This window comes from Terrapene carolina, unplaced genomic scaffold, assembly GCF_002925995.2.
Source record: "Terrapene carolina triunguis isolate 2854851 unplaced genomic scaffold, T_m_triunguis-2.0 Scaffold32235, whole genome shotgun sequence".
NCBI lineage: Eukaryota > Metazoa > Chordata > Testudines > Emydidae > Terrapene > Terrapene triunguis.
Window position 1 is genome coordinate 1 of NW_020696586.1, and position 8,404 is coordinate 8,404.

Sequence of the window (8,404 nt, forward strand, 5' to 3'; positions counted from 1 at the left end):
TCTGACCTGATTCATAACAGAGTCCAGAGAATTTTACCCAGTGACTCTTACATCCGCCCGAAGATCTTCTGGCTGAACGAGGAGGGTTCATTCAGTAAGTCGTCATGTTTGGCTGTAAAGGTGTGAAATGGGAAAACTGCCCCTCTTTCAAGTTTAAATGTTGTAACTTCTACCTCTAGACCGGGGTGGCCAACCTGAGCCTGAGAAGGAGCCAGAATTTACCAATGTACACTGCCAAATGTACACCTTTGTATGTAACTACTTAGTCAATTGTGAACCTTCCTATCATTATCATTATCACTTAGAAATAATTATGATGATGTACACTTGGCTCTATATCCCAGTGTGCCCTGGACTTCTACAGTTGCATTAGCCAATCCAACCATTTGGTACTTGCAGATGGGTACCTCTGTATTGTGCCTGATCCTTGTAGAGGTATAAAAGGCTGATAGATGCCGATATTTCCCCCTCTTTTTAACCAGCACTAATACCAGGCCAGGCTAGGGCTGGGAAGAGAGAGAGAGAGAGAGAGAGAGCAGCAGGTTTCTCCTATTGTTTCCTGCTCTCTTTTTCTTGACTAGTTTCTTCTCTGCACCAACTTGCTCCTTTCCTTTGTGAGCCTGGCTAGCTCAGTTGGTAGAGCATCAGACTTTTAATCTTGGGGTCCAGGGTTCAAGTCCCTGGTCAGGTGGTAAACTGTGCATGAAGACTTTAAAAATCTGTCTTTCTGGAGTCCTCTTTGATGTTACTTTTTCTCTTCAGGATTTTGCCTTTCCTAAGAAGGGCCTTTGTGTGTGTGTGGGATTGAAGGGGCAACTGCCTGACATCCCCTATGTCCTTGCAAGCTGGAGGAATAAAGGCCTCTGGGCATATAGCATGTTCCTCCCCTACACAAACACACAGAATATCCCTAAGGAACTAGAATCACCTACTGCCTTCCCCTGTCCTGCTGGATCCCCAAATGAGGATGCTCTTCACCTTGAACCCATGTCCCCTCTATTCCCAGTGCCCCTGTGTTGGGGCTGCTGACATAACTTCTACTAACCCTGGACTTACATTGCAATGTAGACATACCCTGAGAGTGCGTCTATGCTGTGATAAAAGCCCTGTGGCCCAGCTGGCCTGGATCTTCTGACTTGGGCTCCTGGGGCTCAAGTTGTGAGGCTAAAAACTGCAGTGTAGACATTTGGGCTCATACTGGAGCCCAGGCTCGGAGACCCTCACCCTTCGTGGGGTCTCAGAGGCTGGGCTCAAGCCCAAGTGTCTACATTGTAATTTTATAACCCTGCAGCACAAGCCCCACAAACCTGAATCAACTGACCAAGGGTTTGAGAATAGTGACTTGGGTGTGTTTATGACAGTGTAGACATAATGCTAGGCTATGTCCACACTGCAGTGAAACACCCAGGGCTGGCCCATGCCAGCTCAGGCTGCCGGGGCTTGGGCTGTGGGGTGGTAAATTTGCAGTGTAGTCATCTCATCTCAGGCTCAATACCGGGCTCTGAGACCCCATAAGGTTGGGAAGGAGTTTAGCAAGCAAAAAAGGTAAAATGGCAGTGGAGTATTACCGTGGACTCAATGGCAGTTCTCCATTGATTTGTCTGCTTTGGGCAGGGACAATAACACATCCTGATGCATTTGTTATTTCAAAGGCTGATTTATGATTTTCATTCTCAGACACGGTGCACAAAGCAGGTCTCAACCCTTGGTATAAACTACATGAGCCGTGCACAGATTCTGACAGCCACAATGAGCCATTTGGTGTGAGAGCCCAGACCTGCCCTTGTCCCCAAGGGAGGAGGTCATCCGTGAGGGGCTTGAAACACTGACCTATCAGGTCTTAACTCCCAAACTTATCAGTTCCCATGAGTGTAATTTAAACCATACTGTCATAACTATAAAGGGAAGGGTAACAGCCCTCCTGTGTACAATACTATAAAATCCCTCCTGGCCAGAGACACCAAAATCCTTTTACCCATAAAGGGTTAAGAAGCTCAGGTAACCTGGCTGATACCTGACCCAAAGGACCAATAAGGGGACAAGATACTTTCAAATCTTGGTAGGGGGAAGCTTTTGTTTGTGCTCTTTGTTTTGGGGGTTGTTCGCTCTTGGGACTAAGAGGGACCGGACATCAATCCATGCTCTCCAAATCTTTCTGAACAAGTCTCTCATATTCCAGACTTGTAAGTAACAGCCAGGCAAGGCGTGTTAGGTTTATCTTTGTTTTCTCAACTTGTAAATGTTTCTTTTGCTAGAGTGTTTACCTCTGTTTGCTGTAACGTTGAACCTAAGGCTAGAGTGGGTTCCTCTGGGCTCTTTGAATCTGATTAGCCTGTAAAGTTATTTTCCATCCTGATTTTACAGAGATGATTTTGACCTTTCTTTCTTTAATTAAAAGCCTTCTTTTTAAGAACCTGATTGATTTTTCCTTGATTTAAGATCCAAGGGGGTTGGATCTGGACTCACCAGGAATTGGTGGGGGGAAAGGAGCGGGAATGGTTAATTTCTCCTTGTTTTAAGATCCAAGGGTTTGGATCTGTGTTCACCAGGAAATTGGTGGAGAAATCTCTCAAGGCTACCCAGGGAAGGGTTATAGTACTTGGGAGGGAGATATTCTGGTGTGGCGGGGGAGGTAGACAGAGTTTCCCAAATAACTCATAAATAATTTGGGTGGTGGCAGCAAAAGCAAATCTAAGCTGGTAGTTAAGCTTAGAGATTTTCATGCAGGTCCCCACATCTGTACCCTAGAGTTCAGAATGGGGAAGGAAACTTGACACATATGAACAGCTATACTGGGCAAGACCAAAGGTCATTCTAGCTCTGTATTTTGTCCTCTGACAGTAGCCAATACCAGGTGCCCCGAAAGTCAGTCAACAAGGCACCACTGGGAATTGAACCCAGGATCTCCTGTTTACAAAACAGGTGCTTTAGCCAGCTAAGCCATGGTACCAGCCTCTATTTAGGGGATGCTGTCTGTCCACACCTGATTTCCTGCCAGACCCCACCCAGGCCTGACAAGCTTTGCTTGTGTTTGGATTCTGCAAAGCAGAGGAGCAGGTGAGGTTTTCCTTGCAAGCTGTGTGTGTGTGAATCTTTGGCCAGGTTTGCACTGCAGAGTTATTTCAGCAGAATTATATTGCTCAGGTGTGTGAAAAACACACTACATTCCCCTGGTTGCCAACTTTTGGCTGGTGTACACACTGCAATGCCATGTTTGGTGACAAAACTGCCCTGTTTTGGTGACAAAATAAAACCACCTCAATGAGAGGCTGAGAGCTTTTTGCAGCAGACTTAAATTGACAAAGCGTCAGTGTAGACACTGCTGGTCATTATATCACCTTAACTGGCCTCCACCAGTATCCCACAATGCCGGCTGTGAACCCGGCTGCCCTGCATTCCTGCTACAGAGGCTGGGCCCCTCCCCTTTCATCGCTCCGGGAAGTTCTGACAGCTGAGCCTGCTGCTCTGCTCCGGCAGCAAGGAGCAAATCACTACCGTGGAATGCTGCTCTCTCCAGCACTGCGAACACAGAGCAGGTGGCTGGAGCTTCCTCATAGTGTGGGGGGGCATCGGTGTCCGAACTGTGGCGCCCCCATGACGCCCCTTCCCCAAGGCCCCTCACTCACTCCGCCCCTTATCCCTGAGGCCCCAACCCCAAATCACCCCTTCTCTGTGAGACCCCACCCCACCCCTCCCCCCAAGGCCACACCCACAGAACGCCTCTTCCTCACAAGGCTCCACCTTGTCCCCCCCTCCATTGTTTGTCCTTGTGGCAGGTAAAAAGTGGTGGGGCCTTGGCCCTCTAAACCCCCTTATTCTGTCACCAGTGACGGAGCTAGGCAGGCAGCAGTGTGTGTGTGTGTGAGAGAGAGAGAGAGAGAGAGAGAGACTGCTGTGCTGTGCTGTGCTGTGTCAGTGAGGGAAGTGGGGGCTGACGTTGGGGTGGATGTCGGGACTGTCCCCCTTCCCCTGACTCAGGACTGGTTGTTTCCCGCAGCTGTCTGAACTTAGAGACAGGGTGCCCACACACTCACTCTTCCGCAACACACACACTCCCCCAACACACACACTGTCTCCCCCCTCCATGCTCTCTGTCACACACTCTCTGCCCGCCATGCACACTGCAGTTGAAAAGCAGCTGGCAATCTAATAGCATGCCCATGGAACAATGGGATAGAGAAACCTGCATCATGTGATGCTGTACCGGCCCATGAGACATTGCAAACCCTTCCCAAAGCACCCTGCGGCCAGTTGCACAGTGGGATAGCTACCCAAAGTGCACTGCTCTCTGTGGCGATCCAAGAGCTGCTAGCATGGATGCGCTCTGGTGACACAAGCAGTCTAGTGTAGACATGCAACAGCGGTTTAATTAAAATGCTTTAACAAAAGCAGCATAACTGTAGTGTAGACATAGCCTGAGAGTGAGACAAGACCCAGCTCCCATTAGCACCAAAGATGCCCAGGCACTGAAACTAAGGAGCCACAACTTCCTCCATAGCTGGTAGGATTCAAACCTGCACAGGAAGACCCCATTGGCATTAGTCATCATCTTAACCACTCAGCTACAGCTACTTGCTTTATGTAGCTTTCTAACTACACTCTAGTTCTGTTCTCACTAAGGGCTTGTCTACACTACCGCGGTAGTTCGACGGCTGGCAATCGAACTTCCGGGTTCGATTTATCGCGTCTGGTGTGGACGCGATAATTCGAACCAGGAAGTGCTCGCCGTCGACTGCGGTACTCCACGTCAGCGAGAGGAGTACCGCGGAGTCGACGGGGGAGCCTGCCTGCCGTGTGTGGACCGCGTCTGAACCGCGGTAAATTCGAACTAAGGTATGTCGACTTCAGCTACGTTATTCACGTAGCTGAAGTTGCGTACCTTAGATCGAATTGGGGTGTTAGTGTAGACCAGGCCTCAGAGATCATTTCCAATTATTTCTTCAGACCAGCTTCCACAACACACTCACTGCTGTGCCATTGTGTAAGGGTGTCAGTGGCTGAAGAGCAAGAATTCCTGCTCATTTCCTTTCTGGCTGGAGCGTGAGGAGAGTGTGTTTGTGGTTAATGATGTTGCTGTAGATTGTTGTCCATTTCCTGCCCTGATAATTCAGACAGTCCCTTTCCCATCATATCCCCAGCACATCAGTGATTGCAATAGCAGGGGGCAGGTTTTCTCTGGGGCACTGAGATTTGCCAGGAGGTTGTTGGCTCCTTTCTTTCCTCACCTTGGAGTAAACTCAGCTTTTTATTCCATCCTTGATGTTTCATGGAATAACAATAGCAGCATGAAGAAAGAGGTGGGTAGGCTGGGTCTCAGGGGAGGGGGCAGAGAGGTGTGGGTGGGGAGCAGACCTTGGGGTAGAGAGTGGAGAGGCATGAGCAGCAGGTGAGGAGGCCTCGAGGGAGGAGAGGAGCGAGCAAAAGGTGGTCCAGCAGGCCTCAGTCAAAGAGGCAGAGTGGGGGAGGGAAGTGGCCAAACAGGAGCGAGGGTGGAGCGTATGTGGGGCCTCAGAGGGAAGAGAAAGAGCAGGGTGGAGTGGGGGAGCAGTGCTATAGTCCAGGTACTGATGCCCCCCCCACACTTTTAGGGAGCTTCCAGCGCTCATGCCCAGCCTCCCCAAATGCAAGAGTCATGGGCCACCTATTCTTTGGGTCTTCACTTACCAAGCCCCTCCCAAGCTATGTTGATGGGAGAAGCCCTCCTGTTGACACAGTGCTATCTACACTGGGGTTAGTTTAATATAACTGCATTGCTCGGGGTGGGGGTGTAAATTTTTTACACCCCTAAGTATTGTAGGTACACCAACCTAATTTTGTAGTGTAGACCTGTGCAAAGAATCACACACACACACCTTGGGAGTAAAACTTCACCTGCTCCTCTGCTTTACAGAATCCAAACACAAGCAATGCTTGTCAGGGTCCTGTGGGGGTTGACAGGGAGTCAGGTGTGGGCAGACACAATGCTTTAGGCTGAGGTAGGCATCATGGCTTAGCTGGCTAAAGCACTTGTCTTGTAAACAAATGATCCTGGGTTCAACTCCCAGTAATTCTTTGTTGAGTGGCTTTTGGGGCTGCTATTGGCTACTGTCAGGAAACAAGATTGAGAGCTAGCTGGACCTTTGGTCTAGCCCAGTGTGGTTTTTCTTATGGTTTAAATGACACTCACCGGCACTGATAACAGAGTTACTGAAAGTTTGGGTGTTAAGAGCTGATAGTCAGTGGTCCAATCCCCTCACAGATGACCCCCCTCCCTCTGGGACAAGGGACAGGTCTGAGCTCTCACACCAAATGCTCATTGTGGCTGCCAGAATCTATGGGCAGCTCGTTTAGTTTATGCCGAGGGTTGAGTCCTGCTTTGTGCACCATGTCTGAGAATGAACATCCTAAACCACCCTTTGAAATAACGAATGCAGCAGGATGTGTTTTGTCACTGCCCCAAAGCAGACAGACCAGTGGAGAAATGCCAGTGAAATACTTCACTGTGGTTTTACCATTTCCACTTGCTAAACTCCCTCCCAACCTTCTGGGTTCCTAGAGCAGGGTACTGAGCCTGAACTGAGACACGTACACTGCAACTTTAAAGCCCAAGCCGCTGTCCTGGATTAATCCGACACAGGCCAGCCATAGGCGTTTCATTCCACTGTAGACGTATCCTAACATTATGTTTACACAGCGATTAAAACACCAAGGGCACCTGTATCAAAGCCCGGGTCAGCTGACTCATGCTTATGGGGCTTGGGCTGCAGGACTATAAAATTACAGTGCAGACATATGGGCTTGAGCTCAACCTCTGAGACCCCAGGAGGAGTGAGGGTTTCTGAACCCAGGCTTTTGCGCGAACACAAATATCTGCACCACAGTTTTTAGCCCCACAGCTTTAGCTCCATGAGCCCAAGTCAGATGACCCAGGCCAGCCATTCTGCAATCTTTATCCCAGGAGAGATGGACTCTAAGGGTATGTCTCCATTGCAATGTCAGCCCAGGTGTGGCACTCTGTGCTCAAAGCAGCACCCTGGAAGCCCCATATTCACTACTGTCATATAATGATGATATGGTTTGTACAAAGTCTGCCTTGTGAGGTTGGACACTGCTTGACTCACATCGTAGCAAAGAAGCTTTCTAGCAAGTTGGAAGAAACTATGAAAGAGGGGAGAGACATCATGACTTGGCTTCTCTCCCTGACAACTCAATACCTGGAAACACATCCGGAGGACAAAGATTGAACTGAAATAATGCAGATATCTGAAGAGAATAATAATAATACATTCAAATCAAAGTCCCCAAACAGACTAGTATTGGTTTTTCAGCAGAAAATTTTCAATGTGAGGGATTTTGTTTTCCCAGTTAGACCTTGCCAAGGGAAGCAGAGAGAAAATGTTTGATTTGCTTCCTTCAGAAGAGCTTGGCTTAGACACTCTAGCTGTGGTTCACTGTTGTGGCTTTGCTGAGGACAGGGGCATTTTAATAATTTGGGGAGGTCTCAGGGTGTTTGAGGAGATTATGAGGACGTTACCTTTTGAGATAAAAACTAAGAAACACAGAACTCTTTTAGAAATGGGGCTTGGGCGGGAGGGATAGCTCAGTGGTTTGAGCATTGGCCTGGTAAACTCAGGGTTGTGAGCCCAATCCTTGAAGGGGCCACTTAGGAATCTGGGGCAAAATCAGTACTTGGTTCTGCTAGTGAAGGCAGGGGGCTGGACTTGCTGACCTTTTAAGGTCCCTTCCAGTTCTAGGAGATAGGATATCTCCATTAATTTTAATTTAATTTATTTAATTTAATTTAAAAATATGGGGTTTAGACATATTTTATTTAAAGCAGAGGAGGTCTGAGTTCCTAAGAAGGTTTTTGTTTGCAGGAAGCAACCTGGTTTGGTTTGTCATTGTACTAAAGGAGAGAGAGTTGTTTCTCAAGGAGGGGAAAAGACTAAATGTGCCTGATGAGGATTCAAACACATGCATGCAGAGGACAATGGACTAGCAGTCTATCACCTTAAGCACACAGCCACCTCACCTGAGCCATCATGAAATGGACAGGAGGTGAAATCTAAGGCCAGCAGAGATAGGGACAATATGGAGTTTTTAAATACTAAGCGTAAGCAGGGTCTGAATGAGCTCCCCCCTCACATCTAGTGATGAGCTGGGAGAAAGACTTCAGGAACAGACCATGTTCGCATAGACACGCCTAATCAGCCTAGGTATGCAGCATGATGGGACCAGTGTAGCTTTGCCAAAATGACCAGTTTTGGATGGTGTTGGGTTACAAATCACTTTACCATTGAGTGGAATGAAATGTTATGATCCTGCCTGAATGAGTGAAGGGCAGCAGAACATACCTAGTCCGTCCTGATGGAGGGGTAGGTGGGTGAGGAATACCTTTTATTGGACTGCATAGAAACGATTGAGG

General features: G+C 48.3%; 2 non-coding genes across 2 annotated transcripts; one reads left to right on the plus strand and one right to left on the minus strand.

Moving 5' to 3' along the window:
• Positions 1 to 618: 618 nt before the first annotated feature.
• On the plus strand, positions 619 to 691 carry TRNAK-UUU. Its single transcript has one exon. It is a non-coding gene; the product is annotated as a tRNA-Lys (tRNA).
• A 2,185-nt stretch (positions 692 to 2,876) lies between these two features.
• TRNAT-UGU lies at positions 2,877 to 2,950 on the minus strand. The gene has a single exon. It is a non-coding gene; the product is annotated as a tRNA-Thr (tRNA).
• Positions 2,951 to 8,404: the final 5,454 nt, after the last annotated feature.